The following is a 20,494-nucleotide window of genomic DNA, read 5'->3' as shown; positions in this document are numbered from 1 at the left end:
CCTGCTATAACTGCACCCCAGTCTCCCCCACAATTCAGCTGTGTGAGCAGTGAGCACTCAGCACAGTCAGATATACATATAGATGATATTATCATGCAGCACACTGAGGCTGAGCACAGATATGGTATGTGACTGTGTATCGTTTTTTTTCAGGCAGAGAACGGATTATATTAAATAATAAATAAAACTGGTGGTGGTCAGTCACTAGTAACTATCAGCAAAACTCTGCACTCTGAGTACTCCTAATGCTCCCCAAAATTACTAAGTAATCAAATCAAGTGTCTCTATCTATTCTAACGGAGAGGACGCCAGCCACGTCCTCTCCCTATCAATCTCAATGCACGTGTGAAAATGGCTGCGACGCGCGGCTCCTTATATAGAATCGCGATAGAATACGAGCCTCGCGAGAATCCGACAGCGGGATGATGACGTTCGGGCGCGCTCGGGTTAGCCGAGCAAGGCGGGAAGATCCGAGTCTGCCTCGGACCCGTGTAAAAAGGCTGAAGTTCGGGGGGGTTCGGATTCCGAGGAACCGAACCCGCTCATCTCTAATAGTAACTAAGGTTGAAAAAATAAGATTTTAAACCTAACGGTAAATCTTTTTCTCCTAGTCCGTAGAGGATGCTGGGGACTCCGTAAGGAGCATGGGGAATAGACGGGCTCCGCAGGAGACATGGGCACTATAAAGAAACTTTAGAATGGGTATGCACTGGCTCCTCCCTCTATGCCCCTCCTACAGACCTCAGTTAGAGAAACTGTGCCCAGAGGAGACGGACAGTACGAGGAAAGATTTTGTTAATCCAAGGGCAAGATTCACACCAGCCCACACCATCCACACCGTATAACCTGGAATATACGAACCAGTCAACAGTATGAAACAGAACAGCATCAGTCAAAGACTGAACAAACCTGTAACATAACCCTTATGCAAGCAATAACTATATACAAGTCTTGCAGAATGTTGTCCGCACTGGGATGGGCGCCCAGCATCCTCTATGGACTAGGAGAAAAAGATTTACCGGTAGGTTTAAAATCTTATTTTCTCTAACGTCCTAGAGGATGCTGGGGACTCCGTAAGGACCATGGGGATTATACCAAAGCTCCCAAACGGGCGGGAGAGTGCGGATGACTCTGCAGCACCGATTGAGCAAACATGAGGTCCTCATCAGCCAGGGTATCAAACTTGTAGAATTTAGCAAAAGTGTTTGAACCCGACCAAGTCGCCGCTCGGCAAAGCTGTAATGCCGAGACGCCTCGGGCAGCCGCCCAAGAAGAGCCCACCTTCCTAGTGGAATGGGCCTTTCCTGAATTAGGTAACGGCAATCCAGCCGTAGAATGAGCCTGCTGAATCGTGTTACAGATCCAGCGAGCAATAGTCTGCTTAGAAGCAGGAGCGCCAACCTTGTTGGCTGCATACAGGGCAAACAGAGCCTCTGTTTTCCTAACCCTAGCCGTTCTGGCTACATAAATTTTCAAAGCCCTGACCACATCAAGGGACTCGGAATCCACCAGGTCCCTTGTAGCCACAGGCACCACAATAGGTTGGTTCATATGAAAAGAGGAAACCACCTTAGGCAAATATTGAGGACGAGTCCGCAACTCAGCTCTATCCACATGGAAAATCAGATAGGGGCTTTTGTGAGACAAAGCCGCCAACTCAGACACTCGCCTTGCAGATGCCAAGTCCAACAACATAACCACTTTCCAAGTGAGATACCTTAATTCCACGGTTTGAAGAGGCTCAAACCAGTGAGACTAAAGGAACTGTAACACCACGTTAAGGTCCCATGGTGCAACCGGGGGCACAAAAGGAGGCTGGATATGCAGCACTCCCTTCACAAAAGTATGGACTTCTGGGAGAGAAGCCAATTCCATCTGAAAGAAAATGGACAGGTCCGAAATCTGTACCTTAATGGAGCCTAATTTTAGGCCCAAATTCACTCCAGTCTGTAGGAAGTGGTGAAAACGGCCCAGATGGAATGCCCTTTCCAGCTAGGATCCTGCGTTCAACCGCCATGCCGTCAAACGCAGCCGCGGTAAGTCTTGGAACAGACAGGGCCCCTGTTGCAACAGGTCCTCTCTGAGAGGAAGAGGCCACGGATCTTCTGTGAGCATTTCCTGCAGATCCGGATACCAGGCCCTTCGAGGTCAATCTGGAACAATGAGAATTGTCTGTACTCCTTTTCGTCTGATGATTCTCAATATTTTTGAGATGAAAGGAAGAGGAGGGAACACATAGACCAACTGAAACACCCACGGTGTCACCAGGGCGTCCACAGCTACCGCCTGAGGGTCCCTTGACCTTGCACAATACCTTGTTTCTTCCCTGTGTGACTGCTCCCCATCCTCGGAGGCTCGCGTCCATGGTCACCAGAACCCAGTCTTGAATGCCGAACTTGCGACCCTCTAGAAGGTGAGCACTCTGCAGCCACCACATGAGAGATACCCTGGCCCTGGGGAACAGGCTGATCATCTGATGAATATGTAGATGTGACCCGGACCACTTGTCCAGAAGGTCCCACTGAAAGGTCCTCGCATGGAACCTGCCGTAGGGAATGGCCTCGTAAGACGCCACCATCTTTCCCAGAACTCGAGTGCATTGATGGACCGACACCCTTTTTGGCTTTAACAGGTCCCTGACCAAGTTCTGGAGTTCCCGGGCCTTTTCCAACGGGAGAAAAACCCTTTTTTGTTCCGTGTCCAGAATCATGCCTAAGAAAGGCAATCGGGTCGGTGGAACCAACTGTGACTTTGGTAGATTGAGAATCCAGCCGTGCTGCTGCAACACCCTCAGGGAGAGTGATACGCTGTTCAGCAACTTTTCTCTCGATCTCGCTTTTATCAGGAGATCATCCAAGTACGGGATAATTGTGACTCCCTGCTTGGCAGGAGCACCATCATTTCCGCCATTACCTTGGTGAAAATCCTCGGGGCCGTGGAAAGCCCAAACGGCAACGTCTGAAATTGGTAATGACAATCCTGTACAGCAAATCTCAGGAACGCCTGATGAGGAGGATATATGGGGACATGAAGGTATGCATCTTTTATGTCCAGGGACACCATATAATCCCCCCCCCTCCAGGCTGGCGATGACCGCTCTGAGCGATTCCATCTTGAATTTGAACCTTTTCAAGTATAGGTTTAAGGATTTTAAATTCAGAATGGGTCTGACCGAACCGTCCGGTTTCTGGACCACAAACAGGGTTGAGTAGTACCCCGTCCCCTGTTGAAGTAGGGGAACTTTGACCACCACTTGTTGAAGACACAGTCTTTGAATTGCATTTAAAACTACCTCCCTCTCTGGGGAAGAAGCTGGTAGGGCCGATTTGAAAAACCGGCGAGGAGGCACCTCTTCGAATTCCAGCTTGTAACCCTGGGAAACAATGTCTATTGCCCAGGGATCCACCTGTGATTGAACCCAGACGTGGCTGAAAAGTCGAAGACGTGCCCCCACTGGGGCGGACTTCCTCAGCGGAACCCCAGCGTCATGCGGTGGATTTAGTAGAAGCCGGGGAGGACTTCCGCTCCTGGGAACTAGCTGTAGTTGACATCTTTTTCCCCTTCCCCTTACCTCTGGTAAGAAAGGAAGATCCCCGTACTCTCTTGGATTTATGCGATCGAAAGGACTGCATCTGATAATGTGGCGTTTTCTTAGGCTGTGAGGAAACATAAGGCAAAAAAGTTGATTTACCTGCAGTAGCTGTGGAAACCAGGTCCGTGAGACCTTTCCCAAACAATTCCTCACCCTTGTAAGGCAAAACCTCCATATGCCTCTTTGAGTCAGCATCACCCGTCCACTGGCGGGTCCACAGGGCTCGTCTAGCAGAAATCGTCATGGCGTTGGCTCTGGAACCCAGTAGGCCAACGTCTCTCTGAGCATCTCTCATATATAGGACAGCATCCTTAATATGACCCAAGGTCAATAAAATGGTATCCTTATCCAGTGTATCAATTTCAGCAGACAAGGTATCTGTCCACGCTGCTACAGCGCTACAAACCCAAGCCAACGCTATCGCCGGTCTGAGTAATGTACCAGTATGTGTGTAAATCGACTTCAAGGTAGTCTCCTGCCTGCGATCAGCAGGATCCTTGAGGGTTGCAGTATCTTGAGACGGCAGCGCCACCTTTTTGGATAAGCGCGTCAACGCTTTGTCCACCCTGGGGGAGGATTCCCACCGTCCCCTGTCCTTAGCCGGGAAAGGATAAGCCATAAGAATCCTTTTGGGAATCTGCAGTTTCTTGTCTGGAGTTTCCCAAGCCCTTTCAAACAACTCATTTAGCCCATGTGAATGGGGGAAAGTAACCTCAGGTTTCTTTTCTTTAAACATGTGGACCCTCGTGTCAGGTACAGAGGGGTCATCTGTGATATGTGACAATGTCTATAATATTTGTCCTATTAAAAACACGTTAAAGGTTAAAGAACACAGTACGCAATTGGCGCAAAAGGTACCGCAAGGGTATGCGCAGACGCTGTGCACAGGGTGTGAACACAGGCATTGCAGATACTTACAGAATTGAACTAGAATAACTATACCTTAAGGAATGTACTTATACTGTAAACCTCTGTGTAGTGGTAGAGTGTAGATGCAACACAGTGTAACCTTATTAATTTAAAAGCTGTTCGAGCGTCACCGACGCTCTGAGAATACTTAACACTATAAGAAATACACAAATACCGTGCTTAGGGTCTAACGCCTTATATATATATATTATGGATGGTATGCTTGCAAAAGAATAATACAATACAATTATACACTACCAATATAACATAGACTAACTAACCAGATAACTACACAGGAAATACAATACAATACAATTTACGTTTAAGGGAAAATGAGGGAGAAAGAGGAGAAGAGAGAGAGAGATATGGCTCACAATAACAATAAGAACAATATGATTGCAGATAAAACTACACATGTGAGAGACAATCGCTGCGCAGTTAGTCAATGCTGAGAATCTTTGTGGAGAAAATACTTGACCTTACCCATACTGGCTGTCCCTATATACACAACCCTACAATACCGCATGGGACAGAAGCTAGACTCCATTTTGGGAAAACTCCCATGATTCCAAAGACTGCACCACATGGTTGAAAGGGGGAGGGGAAAATACCCGGCAGCAGCCATTTTAGATTTGCAGGTCCAAACACATGGCACTCTCTGCTACACCACAATCATAGCAGAAGACACAAGACTCCATTTTATTCCAAAATGTCCAAGCCTCAAAACAATGCATATGTTCTGATTTTACAATTCCAAACCATCTAAATCACCTTTCACAATTACAATCCAACTTCCTAGAACCATCTTATTCAATTTCACATTCCAAACAACTTCAGTATCTCAATAACCAGAGCATATTCATCACAAGACCAGATCACAATGTAACCACACATATCAGCCTGCCATTGCTACCAGCACATATTCCCAGATCTATCACACAAACAAGTTACAATATCCTATTTAAACCAGCACCATTGACCTTAAAGCAATCTGTCTATATTTCCTTATCTAGCCATGTGAATTCAATACTTAGCCTTTAGTTTGGAGGTCAGTCCTGGGGATGTAGCCGCCATGCTGCTGGGTGCCAGGTAGCTGTGTGAGTAGCTACAGTATATCTGTCCTCAGAGGCCCCAAGCAAACTGAAACTGACTTCTTTTCTAGCCATGCCTGTTTTCCTAGTTCCTGGGGGAGGGGTCTCTCTTGCTTTGTATATGCTAATCAGGTTCAGCCCTGAAATCTTAGTAAAGGGTTGGCTTGATCATTCATTGTTCTAACAAAATGATCTTAGCTTTTATACATATAATCATATCTATCTGCTGCAATGTCCCACAACTTCACAACAAGCCTCAAACTAACCCACACATCAATCTGCTTGCTTCAATACCAAACATGACGGGCGCATCTGGTTCTGTTCAAATAATACACATTCATGACATCAATTCATCAGCCAATTCTAAATCTCCATGATGTCTGGTGCCCGACATTATCATAACCATGTACTGTATGAAACAAGCGCCGAATCCATCTCCGTGCCATGTCTGAGCAAATGCGTGTGTTACCATATATTGCTGTGCTCGCTGCGCATATTTGCAAGTATAGCGACTTAAATGTGTGTAGTTTGTATGTTCTCTCTATGTAATATTTTTGACTTTGACATATGCAACACATCTTTTATTGCAATAATCATATAATGAATACTTTTCCCCAATTTTGGCTCAAACCTCGCATCATCGTAGTCGACACTGGAGTCAGAATCTGTGTCGGTATCAGTGTCTACTACTTGGGATAGTGGGCGCTTCTGAGACCCAGAAGGGCCCTGTGACATAGTGAAAGGCACGGGTTGACTCCCTGTACTTTCCCTGGACTCCGCTTTGTCCAACCTTTTGTGTAATAAATTCACATTTGCATTTAAAACATTCCACATATCTACCCAATCAGGTGTCGGCGTTGCCGATGGAGACATCACACTCATTTGCTCCACCTCCTCCCTAGAAGAGCCTTCCACTTCAGACATGCCAACACACACGTACCGACACCCCACACACTCAGGGAAATCTTTAATCTGGAGACAGGTCCCCAACAAGGCCCTTTGGAGAGACAGAGAGAGAGTATGCCAGCACATACCCAGCGCCAATGACCCGGGAAACTCAAGACCTGCGTTCCGATCCCTCTGGAGCTAATGGTGTCCAGTAGCCTAAGAAGCAGAGCCTATCACTGAAGTAGGTCTGCTTCTCTCTCCTCAGTCCCACGACACAGGGAGCCTGTTGCCAGCAGGGCTCCCTGAAAATAAAAACCTAACAAAATTCTTTTTTTTTACAGAGAAACTCAGGAGAGCTCCCCTGAAAGCACCCAGTCTCCTCTGGGCACAGGATCTAACTTGCCCTTAGATTAACAAAAATCCTTTCCTCGTACTGTCCGTCTCCTCTGGGCACAGTTTCTCTAACTGAGGTCTGGAGGAGGGGCATAGAAGGAGGAGCCAGTGCACACCCATTCTAAAGTTTCTTTATAGTGCCCATGTCTCCTGCGGAGCCCGTCTATTCCCCATGCTCCTTACGGAGTCCCCAGCATCCTCTAGGACGTAAGAGAAAAGACAATTGTCCATCGAGTTCAACCTATTTGTGGTCTTCTATGCAGTCTTATTATAGGACTAGTTATTTTTATGTTAGGACTAGTTATATTAACTATAATGTGTGCCTATGCACCATAACCCTGAATATCTTTATCCAATAGGAATTTATCTAACCCATTCTTAAAGGTGTTAACCGAGTCCGCCATTACTACTCTCTCAGGCAGGGAATTCAAAACACGTATTGTCCTTACTGTGAAAAAGCCTTTTCGCCTCAATGTGCGGAAACTCCACTCCTCTAACCTAAGCGAGTGACCACGTGCCCTCTGTGCTGATCTTATAGAAAACAGGTCCCTCCCAAGCTCTGTGTATTGACCCCTTATATATTTGTAGATGTTGATCATGTCCCCTCTTAGTCTCCTCTTTTCCAATGTAAACATACCTAGCCTTACAAGCCTTTCCTTGTATTCCAGCGTCTCCATTCCCTTGATTAGTTTGGTCGCCGCCTCTGAACCTTTATCTATTATTTGCACATGCTATCCTATTAGCCAAAAAGTGATTTTGGACGATCAAAACAGGAATTGATTGCGGTCATTGATTACAGTATCCAATTAGAGGCCATTTTGATTGGGAGGATAAGTCTTAGATCCCATGTGTTATTGCGGCTCCGGCGTCCTGTTTTGTGCAGATTATTCGTCCTTCCCTGAAGAATAGTCCTGAAAAGTGCCAGCATAGAGAGGGGGGGGGGGGTGAGTGTGCATGGGCTAATAGGGTATCTCCCAGCAATCCTATTAGCAGTGGTAAAGTACCGCTGCTACTAGGATAACCCCCTTTGAGTGAGAGGCAGATTTATTTATATAATCCAATATTGTATTGTAGGTTGTATTGTACGGTAGGTTTTTTAGTTGTATTTTTCAATTTGCTTTTACAGCAGTCTGTTTAAATATATCACCAAAATGAGAGTAAAGTTACATTTATTCTGGCCACACTCTTTATTCTTTGGATAATAGCACAATATGCCATAAATATGCCATAAAGTCAATGAGTTGAGATACTCCCATAGCACATTCAGGACCTTTATTCATTTCTTTTACATTTGCCATTTGATCCAATAATAGGGATACTCTGGCCTGTCTCCCCCTCTTGAGTTTAGCTGCAAACTGGACAGCTTTTCCTCTGAGTACTGCTTTGTAACCATGCTGTACAGTATATTATTATTAATTTGTTTATAAAGCATTCACATATTATGCAATATGGATAAGGATACAGTTACTGTCAATCAGGAAGAGGCATTTACATCCTGAGATATCAGGGCCCATTCTGCACATGTGCAGAACGGGTGGACCCAACCATCGGGGAAATGTAGTAAGGAACGCATAAGCCATCCTTACTGAATTAGCCCCCTAGTCTTTTTCTTTATTAGAACTCACTTTGCTGTAAAATGTAAGGATAGTTGTTCACCATGATGTTCAATGACAGTTGTTGTCATCATGGAGGTGCTATAAATCATCATTAATGGAGGCATTCTCCATACATTCCATTAATAGTGGAGTCACTTTGTCAAAGGAACAGATGTGAAGCAGCAAAATTCAGATAGAATTCAAATAAAGAAATTCAACAAAACTTTTGTGTTTATTTTCTATTTTTTTTATGTAGTCATCTGGTAACAGTAAGGCTGCAGAACCAGTAGCTTACCACTTGTTACACCCGAACACCTCTCTGAGGAGTATTGTGGTTATGGATTACAATTTGGCAAATTGCGATACTACAACTAAACTTTTTCACATTCTCCAGCTAAAATTTATTGTTTTAAAATTGATTGTTTATCTCTTATGTAAGGTTTCAAGATCACCAGACTATGAGCCTAATTCAGTAAGGATCACTAAATTGCAGTAACGCAAATTGTCTGATTATCGGCAGACTTCACATGCGCTGCAAAAGCGTACAAAGACTAAAGTGCAATCACTCTGCAATTGTAGACCTAATGAAATGCCACCGCAAAATGATTGACAGGAAATTACTGTTTGTGGGAAGCAACATGGCGTTTGTGGGGAGTGGTTGGGAAGCGTGACATGGCCATTTTCGGGGCGTGTATCTGACATCAGGGTAGCATCTAGTTTCTCTTCGTGGAGAGGACCTTTGCCATAAGCCCCTGGGTCCATGTCACAAACTAGAAAACTCAACCACTGTATATATAGGCGCTACAATACCATAGAGTAGTTTTTCTATTGTTCTCTTATGGATCACACAGTCATTGCCAATAATTTTCATGAATGTCCCTTAAAAAAAAAAAAACAAACAATAGTGCAGATGGTATAAACTTATTAAAATTTGGGAAATGGAGGGATGAATTAGACTCCTACCAGATGAGATGGTCTACATAAAGTAGACAAACACACAATGAGATGGAGCGGTCAATGCCAGAAACACAGTCCTCCTTTTGTCCCCATATTCCTCCAAATTAAAAAATGGGGAAAAGAACTCCACGTAGTGTTACACTGTATTTATTCGCATAAAATGATTAAAACAATTAAAAAACAAACACTGGGTTATAAATGGACTCTCACCGAGGATCTAGGTCTACAAGGAAAAGTAGACATATATCGCTTGTGTATAATATCAACAGGCGTCCCTGGATCGATGGTCACAACACCGGATATGAGTCCAGATATTTCCCCACGTGCTCCTCACCAACGCGTTTTGATACCACACAGGGTATCTTTTTCAAGGTATGAGGAGCCATGTAACAATTACTAATATTTATACCCCCAACAATCAAGTGGAAATTCCTATTGGTAAAACCTAATGCCCGACATGGACTATCTAATCCATCTAAACAGCTATTTGTAAACACACAATATACTGATCCATCTATCCATTTTTTTGAGAAATCCCGCTGGTTCAGATGGCAATGATTGTGGCACATCATATCCGATCCCGGACGTCGCGGCTCCACTTTGCGTTCCAAACCCCGTCACTTCCGGTCACATGTGCGTTCCAGGTATCGTCACTTCCAGTGACGTACTTCCGCCCAGCAGTACTTCTCATTATGTTCTTTTTACCAGTAGAGATTATATCGCGGAAGGCATTTTGTTGAAGTCCCACAATCAATAGCAATAAGCAGCAACAATATCGGGGACCAAAAAGAATACAAAAACAAATATCAATAATCAAGTGCTGATAATAAAACACAGAATTTAAATAAAATTGGAATAAAAAGCAACGCTGAATGGAAACTAGGCAAGCTCATTAAAGAAACCACTTGACCTCAAAATCTTTATTAAGGCCATGTGGATTTAATGTTTTTAAATTATATATCATTTCCATTTCAATCTGCGCCAGTTTTGAAGCTGAATCCTGGCTTCTCACACTTTTATTAACCTTCTTTAAGCCATAAAAGTTTTTTATGTATTTCACATTGCATTGATGCACTTCTTTAAAGTGGTGAGAAAGGGCATGCGTCTCCATGCCCTTGTGGATAATCCGTAAATGCTCACTGATTCTTATTTTTAACGGACGACTAGTGTGACCAATATATACTTTATTACAGCTGCATTCTATTGCATATATGACATTACTCGAATGACAGGTTATAAAATCTCTAATGGAGTACCTTTTCTCATTCATTCGGCATTACTTCAACTTTCTTGTTACCAAAACTGTTAGAAACAGCTTTACAACCTGCACATATAATAATACCACACCTATGAAATCCTTCAGCTAAAGTTATAGTTTTTTGGGGGGATCCTACATGTAAACTTTTCACTAACTTATTTTTAAGATTTGGCGCTCTCCTAAATATACAAATGGGTTCTTTCTGTAAATCTTCTTCTATAACTGGGTCCTGTAACAGCAAAGACCAGTGTTTTCGCAAAAAAAATTTAATGGACTGATGTTGTGAAGAAAAATTAGTGGTGAATGCCCATTTATATTCATCTATATTGATCTTTTCTTTCCTGTTCTGATTTTTAATAATATCCTCTCTTTTTAATTTCCTCGCTTTAGCTAGGGCCGTAGATACTTCTTCCTCTGGATATCCACAACTCAAAAAATTATTACTCATTTCTTCCACTTGAGTGGAGAAAACTCCTTCATCAGTTCAATTCTTTTTAATCCTTTGGAACTGACCATATGGTATGTCACAAACTATTTGGAATAGTAACCTGTAGCGAGCGAAGCGTAGCGAGACACCGAGCCCGAAGCGTGGCGTGTGAAGCGAGCAGGAGAGGGTCCAATGGTGCACGGATAAAACGCAATAACCTCAAACGATTGGAGAATGGATAAAACGTTTAGCTGCTGTAAGGGTGGCAGTTATCTACTGCCCTCTCATTATGTCACTTCCAGGTCCTGATCAAGAAAAGAAAATATACACAACCTTCACATCAGCTGCGTTACAAAAACATGGCGCCTGGTGCGACTGCAATTGCATTATTTTGAGTAGGCATGGGTCAACCGCAACTGTCAATGGTGCTTGATTTCTGCATATGCATCGCAGTTAATGCGGCTGCATACACAAATTTGCGGCATCTATTCCCTTTCTGGGCAGCTCTTCACGTGCAATTTTCAGCAGTAGCAGTTTTGAAACAATCACTATTTTAGTCTCAATAGCGATCCTTACTGAATTAGGTCCTATGAAATGATGGAGATGAGGGCACAGGTCATTGCAGACTTGTATTTATGTGTTCCAATGAATTATGCATACACTCACCTGCCACATCAATATATTACTAATTTGGGAATTTTTAACTGTCTCAGATTAGTCATAAAACAACATAGAACACATGGTTTTTAATGTTTTTCATCTCCCAGCTCAATGTCCTTGTTATTTGTTCCACAATCTATTATAGCCAAAGTAATTTATTGTTTTAGCAAAACACTTGATGAAAAAGAAATGGTGAAAAACACATTTTATGTTGTAGTGAAGCATTAGGAAACACTCATCTTCCTGAATCTTAAACAGTTTTCAGTACATGAGATTTGCTATAGCCTTTGATACTGTAATATGATAAATAATCAGTTTTGAAAATCATATTTTTCCAAGTGCACACAGTGTAGTGGTGCAAACAGATATGTTTTTCCCCAGGAAGGAATACCAATAGGCATAGCTGCTGTGTTATTGAAGTTTCTGTGCTGGGATTATTTCTTCTTGATTCTCTGTTACTATGCATACTATGTTTACATGCTTGTGACCCCTGGCCTGTTTACCAACACTGCATGTGACATTGTTTTAGTTTGCTGTTTTTCCCCAGCAGCCCACCAGAACACCCTTGTGTATATTTACTAAAAATCAGTTTTGGTCGATGTTTGACCGATCTTTGAGCGATTTTGTGTTCAAGTGTCTAGATCAGTGGTTCTCAACCGCGGTCCTCAAGTATCCCCTATAGTTCATGTTTTCCAGGTCTCCTCACAGGATTGCAAGTGAAATAATTTGCTCCACCTGTGGGTCTTTTAAAATGTGTCAGTGAGTAATGAATACACCTGTTCAACTGCTCGGTGACCTGGAAAACATAAACTGTTGAGGGTACTTGAGGGCCGAGGTTGAGAACCACTGGTCTAGATAACACATTTACCAACAGATGATTTTTGAAATCATTTAAAAAAGATATCAAAAATCATCTGTTAGTAAATGTGGAATGTAGACCCTGAAATACAAAATCGATCAAACATTGACCAAAAATTGACCCAGACCTAGTTTTAGTAAATATACCCCTAAATCCCACATTTACTAACAGATGATTTGGAAAATTTTTTTTAAAAGGATGTCAAAAATCATCTGTTAGTAAATGTGTGATTTAGACCTTGAAACACAAAATTGATCAAAAATGTACCCAACATAAACAAAAAAAAGTATTATACATTTTTTGTTGTGCATAATGTAGTGATGTCTTTGTTTTTATCATACAATATGTGATGACTCATTAAATCTGGGAAAAGCAGTAGTGCTTAGAGACTTTAGATATGTGTTATGCCAAAATGCTCTGAGAATAACTGACACTGGTGGGAGGGGTTAGAATTTAATGCCAACGGGACAGCATCCTTTTTATCACCAGTAGATTTTATTATATAGACATACAATAAAATTAAAATATCAATGATAACAATTAAGACAGTAAAGCCGGATATACACTAGATCAGTGGTTCCCAAACGTTTTGGAATCACGGCACCCTAGAGTATCAGATAGTTTTTCACGGCACGTGAACTACCGAAGTAGAGATGGCGCTGACAGGTGTTGTGGATCCTCAAGCAGCTAAATGAGAAGGGCTAGTTAAACCCTTTGTAAAGAACAATAGATGAAAAGTAATTCAGCGCTAGTAACTAGTTAAATGAATAATGAGAAATTTATTAATTATGAACATATATCATTGGTTTCTTGTGTATTGACATACATTTTACTGTTGCAACAGATAATAGTAAAAATTGGTGGTACCACAAAACAAAAATTAAAAAATTAATTAAAAGTTCCAAAAAATAGGGCCTAGATCAACACTGCTTATTTGTTGAAGAAAATCTTAAATTGCTGGGTATGTAGCAAGATGCCTTATCCTAGGGAAATGAGTAGACGGTGTTACCAGTTCGCTGTAGTGAGTCCTCCACTCGGTTAGCACTCCGTAGTTATGGGGATTCTCTCACTTGTTTGATTGTCCCGTGCTGGAATTAGTGTGGGAAATGAACCCTGGCAGGTCCTGATGCAGTATCTTCCCTGAAGTTATTCCATACGGATCACCGTTCCCAGAGATGGATTGCCGGCAAATCTTGCAGTTTGGAGGTCCCAGGCTTATCACCAACGCGTTTCACTGCTGGCGCAGCTTTCTCAAGGTGTAGATGCAGTGTAAAAAGAGCCCTTATATAGCAGTGTTGATCATAATCGGCCGCAGGTGTGCAATTTGCCAATCAATTAATAAATTCATCAAAATTAAAAACTAATCTAGTTAAATTAATGGATCAATTGCCAGAGGACAGTCCTATTAAACAATAATAAAAACGAAGTGTTGAAATACCTTAAAAAACATTTTTTATTAAATTTAGGTTAGTCACATGATCGCTCATCCCGGAAGTAGGAAGCGGTCACAACATAGATTCAGGCGTGCGTGTCAAACCTCTCTTTCACTTCAGTGGAAGAGAGGTTGTATATCTAGTCAGGATAGGACACGTGACCGGAATTCCGATCACGTGACCTGTTAGTTTATCTTATCGCTAGGTAACAGTATAAACTTTGTTGCGCTCTATTTTAACACCAGACACGTGACCGCGATTCCGATCACGTGACCCATTAGTTTACCTTATCGCTTGGCAACAGTATAAAGCTTTATTTAGCTCTATTTTAACACCTAACAGATTTTAAAAAACGGGAATACTGATATAAGTTGGTCTAGTCACATGACTTTCGTCGCGGTCAGGCGATTGACATGCATCCTGTTGCCCAGCAACGCCGGAAGCCCGTAGAAATATAGATCTTTATTAGGGAGAAATTATATAGCAGTTATATAGCACGGGGGATGTCGCTGCCGGAACGAAAGTGCCATCCGGCGCATCCTTCCGACCATATCATTATCGTGACGTACACCCAACATCTTCCTCCCCTCCGGGATGACACCACATATTAAATTTGAAATTTATCATTTTTAATATATATAGAATAAGTAAAACAAACCATAACATCATTAGCTCCATGATAACATCATTTTTCTTCCCATTGAGATAGCAAAAATAATCTAATGCTCATTGATGGTAAGTAAAAAGTCAGATTATATCATAATCGTTAGTATTTTCTTCAATTGAAATCATCTACTATGATTTTGACAATTAATTCAGTGAATGACATGGAACATGGTCTCGCAGCACAGAAAAACATTGATTTTCCGTCAGAGATTCTGTCGTGGGATACGGTCTAAAACACAATGTAACACAAATGTATCCAGAGCATATTATATATTGACATTCAGTAAGATTAGTGTAACCTTAGCTGATCATTCATAAAAAACCCATATCTCTAGGCATATATATATATGAGTAGATTTTTAAAAACAATTGTCTTAAATGGATCTTTAATATGGTATGGGTCATCTTCGTGACAAATCAGCTTCCTCACTTCTGAATGACACCTCCCCTCAGAGAAGTGCATTCAGCTCTAGGGCCTCATTAAGACCACTAGGGTATAGTGAATCGAGCTGGAATGTCCAGAAAATTTCCTGTTTACATAAACGGGTGTATCTATCACCTCCTCTCTCGGTTTTCTTGATGTGTTCTAGACCTGTAATGGTCAGGGATGATGGATCTTTATTATGGAATTTGAGGAAATGTCTTGGGACACTATGGTTGGTTACCCCGTTCACAATATTTCTGCGATGCTCCATGAATCTGATTTTTAAACTTCTTGTTGTCCTACCCACATAGTTCAATTTACAACTACATTGTAAGCGGTAGATGACCCAAGTAGTATTGCAATTAATAAAGCTGGATATTTTTATAATTTTCTGGTCTACAGGAGAAACTACTTCTTTGGTTTTATTACACGTATGAAGGCAAGTTGTACACCGGTTTGCCCCGCATTTGTAAAAGCCATTAGTTAATGGAGGTAACCATGAGATATCTTTGATATTCTTTGGATGCATGGTTTCTAGTTGACTGGGGGCTAGGATTGTTTTCAATGACTTGTTTTTCTTGAATATAAACTCTGGATTGGGAGGAAGTATCTTAGACAGAAGGGGGTCACTTTTTAACATAGGATAATTTTGTTTTATAATAGATTTGATGCTTTTTGATTCGTTATTGAACTTTGAGATGAAAGACAGTTCTCTATTCTTTTTGTCTTGATTTACAATTTTGGGTTTATGAACTAATAGTGACTGTCTGTCCATTGCTAATGTTTCTTTCAGGGCAATATCTAGAATGTATTGAGGATATTCTCTATCTCTGAATTTCTGTAATAAGTTATTTGCTTGTGACAAGAAGGATTCTATGGTAGAACAGTTCCTACGAAGTCGCATCAGTTGGCCCCTTGGAATATTATTTTTCCAGGGGTCATAGTGTGCGCTTTTGTAATGCAGGTAACCATTGTTCCCAACTTCTTTCACAAAATTGGTGGTCAAGATACAGTTGTTTTTCACGGCACCCCTAGGCAAAAAGTTTTATAACTGGCAGCAACCAGAACTGGTTTTGTTTATTACATTGACCATAAATAATATGAAATGGTCCTGGACCACCAACCCAAGGCACCCCTGAAAGTGTCCCGAGGCACCCCAGGGTGCAGTTTGAGAACCACTGCACTAGATGATAAATCAGAAGATTTGTTGCTTTGAGTCAAATTGGAATGACAAATCATCCACATCGGCCAGTGTGTCATTCATGTGCAATGCAGGCAGATCTGAAGATATCATCAGGGACACAATGCTTCTGGATGTGGCCACTGAATGATGACAATTGTGCGCTATATCATTCAGTGTGTATGGGACCAGAGTCGTTAGAACATTTTTTGGTTGGGGGGGGCAAGATAAAATATCAGTTTGGCACCCCTAATTACTGGACACCTTAGACAGGTCACTTGTACCTGTACGGAACTCTATGGAGCAGCTGGGAGTGAGTGTCCCCTTACATACATTATGTCTGGTAGAACCCCCTTACACACAATGTGCCTGACAGAGTTAGACATTGTAGAGCGCCTCCTCCTCATTCATCTCTCCTTTCCTTCTCATTCCTGTGCTCTACTTCCCTACCCCACAGTTAGTATATACACAGGGTGACAGAGGGACATACACAGGGTAATAGAGGGACATATACACAGGGTGACAGCAGCACGTATATACAGGGAGACAGAGGGATATACACAGGGGGACAGAGGGACATACACAGGGGTACAGGAGACATACATAGGGTGACAGTGGCACGTATTCACTGGGTGATGGCTGCACGTATATACAGGGAGACAGAGGGACATATACAGGGACAGAAGGACATATACACAGGGTGACAGCAGCATATATATACAGGGAGACAGAGGGACATACACGGGGACAGAAGGACATATACACAGTAGAGATGAGCGGGTTCGGTTTCTCTGAATCCGAACCCGCACGAACGTCATGTTTTTTTTCACGGGTCCGAGCGACTCGGATCTTCCCGCCTTGCTCGGTTAACCCGAGCGCGCCCGAACGTCATCATGACGCTGTCGGATTCTCGCGAGACTCGGATTCTATATAAGGAGCCGCGCGTCGCCGCCATTTTCACACGTGCATTGAGATTGATAGGGAGAGGACGTGGCTGGCGTCCTCTCCATTTAGATTAGGAGAGAGAGAGAGAGATTGACCTGAGGCTGATACTGTAGAAGAGAGTGCAGAGTTTAGTGACTGACCACAGTGACCACCAGCAGTGCAGTTGTTTTATTTAATATATCCGTTCTCTGCCTGAAAAAAACGGTACACACAGTGACTCAGTCACATACCATATCTGTGTGCACTGCTCAGCCCAGTGTGCTGCATGCCTGCATCATCTATGTATATATTATATATCTGACTGTGCTCAGCTCACACAGCTTATAATTGTGGGGGAGACTGGGGAGCACTGCAGTGCCAGTTATAGGTTATAGCAGGAGCCAGGAGTACATATTATATTAAAATTAAACAGTGCACACTTTTGCTGCAGGAGTGCCACTGCCAGTGTGACTGACCAGTGACCTGACCACACTGACCACCAGTATAGTTAGTAGTATACTATATTGTGATTGCCTGAAAAAGTTAAACACTCGTCGTGTGACTTCACTTGTGTGGTGTTTTTTTTTTTATTCTATAAAAAACTCATTCTGCTGACAGACAGTGTCCAGCAGGTCCGTCATTATATAATATATATACCTGTCCGGCTGCAGTAGTGATATATATATATTTTTTATATCATTATTTATCATCCAGTCGCAGCAGACACAGTACGGTAGTTCACGGCTGTAGCTACCTCTGTGTCGGCACTCGGCAGTCCATCCATAATTGTATACCACCTACCCGTGGTTTTTTTTTCTTTCTTCTTTATACATACATACTACTACATCTCTTTATCAACCAGTCTATATTAGCAGCAGACACAGTACAGTACGGTAGTTCACGGCTGTGGCTACCTCTGTGTCGGCACTCGGCAGTCCGTCCATAATTGTATACCACCTAACCGTGGTTTTTTTTTCTTTCTTCTTTATACATACATACTACGACATCTCTTTATCAACCAGTCTATATTAGCAGCAGACACAGTACAGTACGGTAGTTCACGGCTGTGGCTACCTCTGTGTCGGCACTCGGCAGTCCGTCCATAATTGTATACCACCTAACCGTGGTTTTTTTTTCTTTCTTCTTCATACATACATACTACGACATCTCTTTATCAACCAGTCTATATTAGCAGCAGACACAGTACAGTACGGTAGTTCACGGCTGTGGCTACCTCTGTGTCGGCACTCGGCAGTCCGTCCATAATTGTATACCACCTAACCGTGGTTTTTTTTTCTTTCTTCTTTATACATACATACTACGACATCTCTTTATCAACCAGTCTATATTAGCAGCAGACACAGTACAGTACGGTAGTTCACGGCTGTGGCTACCTCTGTGTCGGCACTCGGCAGTCCGTCCATAATTGTATACCACCTAACCGTGGTTTTTTTTTCTTTCTTCTTCATACATACATACTACGACATCTCTTTATCAACCAGTCTATATTAGCAGCAGACACAGTACAGTACGGTAGTTCACGGCTGTGGCTACCTCTGTGTCGGCACTCGGCAGTCCGTCCATAATTGTATACCACCTACCCGTGGTTTTTTTTTCTTTCTTCTTTATACATACATACTACGACATCTCTTTATCAACCAGTCTATATTAGCAGCAGACACAGTACAGTACGGTAGTTCACGGCTGTGGCTACCTCTGTGTCGGCACTCGGCAGTCCGTTCATAATTGTATACCACCTAACCGTGGTTTTTTTTTCTTTCTTCTTCATACATACATACTACGACATCTCTTTATCAACCAGTCTATATTAGCAGCAGACACAGTACGGTAGTTCACGGCTGTAGCTACCTCTGTGTCGGCACTCGGCAGTCCATCCATAATTGTATACTAGTATCCATCCATCTCCATTGTTTACCTGAGGTGCCTTTTAGTTGTGCCTATTAAAATATGGAGAACAAAAATGTTGAGGTTCCAAAATTAGGGAAAGATCAAGATCCACTTCCACCTCGTGCTGAAGCTGCTGCCACTAGTCATGGCCGAGACGATGAAATGCAAGCAACGTCGTCTGCCAAGGCCGATGCCCAATGTCATAGTACAGAGCATGTCAAATCCAAAACACCAAATATCAGTAAAAAAAGGACTCCAAAACCTAAAATAAAATTGTCGGAGGAGAAGCGTAAACTTGCCAATATGCCATTTACCACACGGAGTGGCAAGGAACGGCTGAGGCCCTGGCCTATGTTCATGGCTAGTGGTTCAGCTTCACATGAGGATGGAGGCACTCAGCCTCTCGCTAGAAAAATGAAAAGACTCAAGCTGGCAAAAGCAGTAGCACCGCAAAGAACTGTGCGTTCTTCGAAATCCCAAATCCACAAGGAGAGTCCAATTGTGTCGGTTGCGATGCCTGACCTTCCCAACACTGGACGTGAAGAGCATGCGCCTTCCACCATTTGCACGCCCCCTGCAAGTGCTGGAAGGAGCACCCGCAGTCCAGTTCCTGATAGTCAGATTGAAGATGTCAGTGTTGAAGTACACCAGGATGAGGAGGATATGGGTGTTGCTGGCGCTGGGGAGGAAATTGACCAGGAGGATTCTGATGGTGAGGTGGTTTGTTTAAGTCAGGCACCCGGGGAGACACCTGTTGTCCGTGGGAGGAATATGGCCGTTGACATGCCTGGTGAAAATACCAAAAAAATCAGCTCTTCGGTGTGGAACTATTTCAACAGAAATGCGGACAACAGGTGTCAAGCCGTGTGTTCCCTTTGTCAAGCTGTAATAAGTAGGGGTAAGGACGTTAACCACCTCGGAACATCCTCCCTTATACGTCACCTGCAGCGCATTCATAATAAGTCAGTGACAAGTTCAAAAACTTTGGGTGACAGCGGAAGCAGTCCACTGACCAGTAAATCCCTTCCTCTTGTAACCAAGCTCACGCAAACCACCCCACCAACTCCCTCAGTGTCAATTTCCTCCTTCCCCAGGAATGCCAATAGTCCTGCAGGCAATGTCACTGGCAATTCTGACGAGTCCTCTCCTGCCTGGGATTCCTCCGATGCATCCTTGCGTGTAACGCCTACTGCTGCTGGCGCTGCTGTTGTTGCTGCTGGGAGTCGATGGTCATCCCAGAGGGGAAGTCGTAAGCCTACTTGTACTACTTCCAGTAAGCAATTGACTGTTCAACAGTCCTTTGCGAGGAAGATGAAATATCACAGCAGTC

The sequence above is a fragment of the Pseudophryne corroboree genome, chromosome 2, assembly GCF_028390025.1.
Source record: "Pseudophryne corroboree isolate aPseCor3 chromosome 2, aPseCor3.hap2, whole genome shotgun sequence".
Classification (NCBI taxonomy): domain Eukaryota; kingdom Metazoa; phylum Chordata; class Amphibia; order Anura; family Myobatrachidae; genus Pseudophryne; species Pseudophryne corroboree.
Note: the sequence above shows the minus strand (reverse complement) of the source record.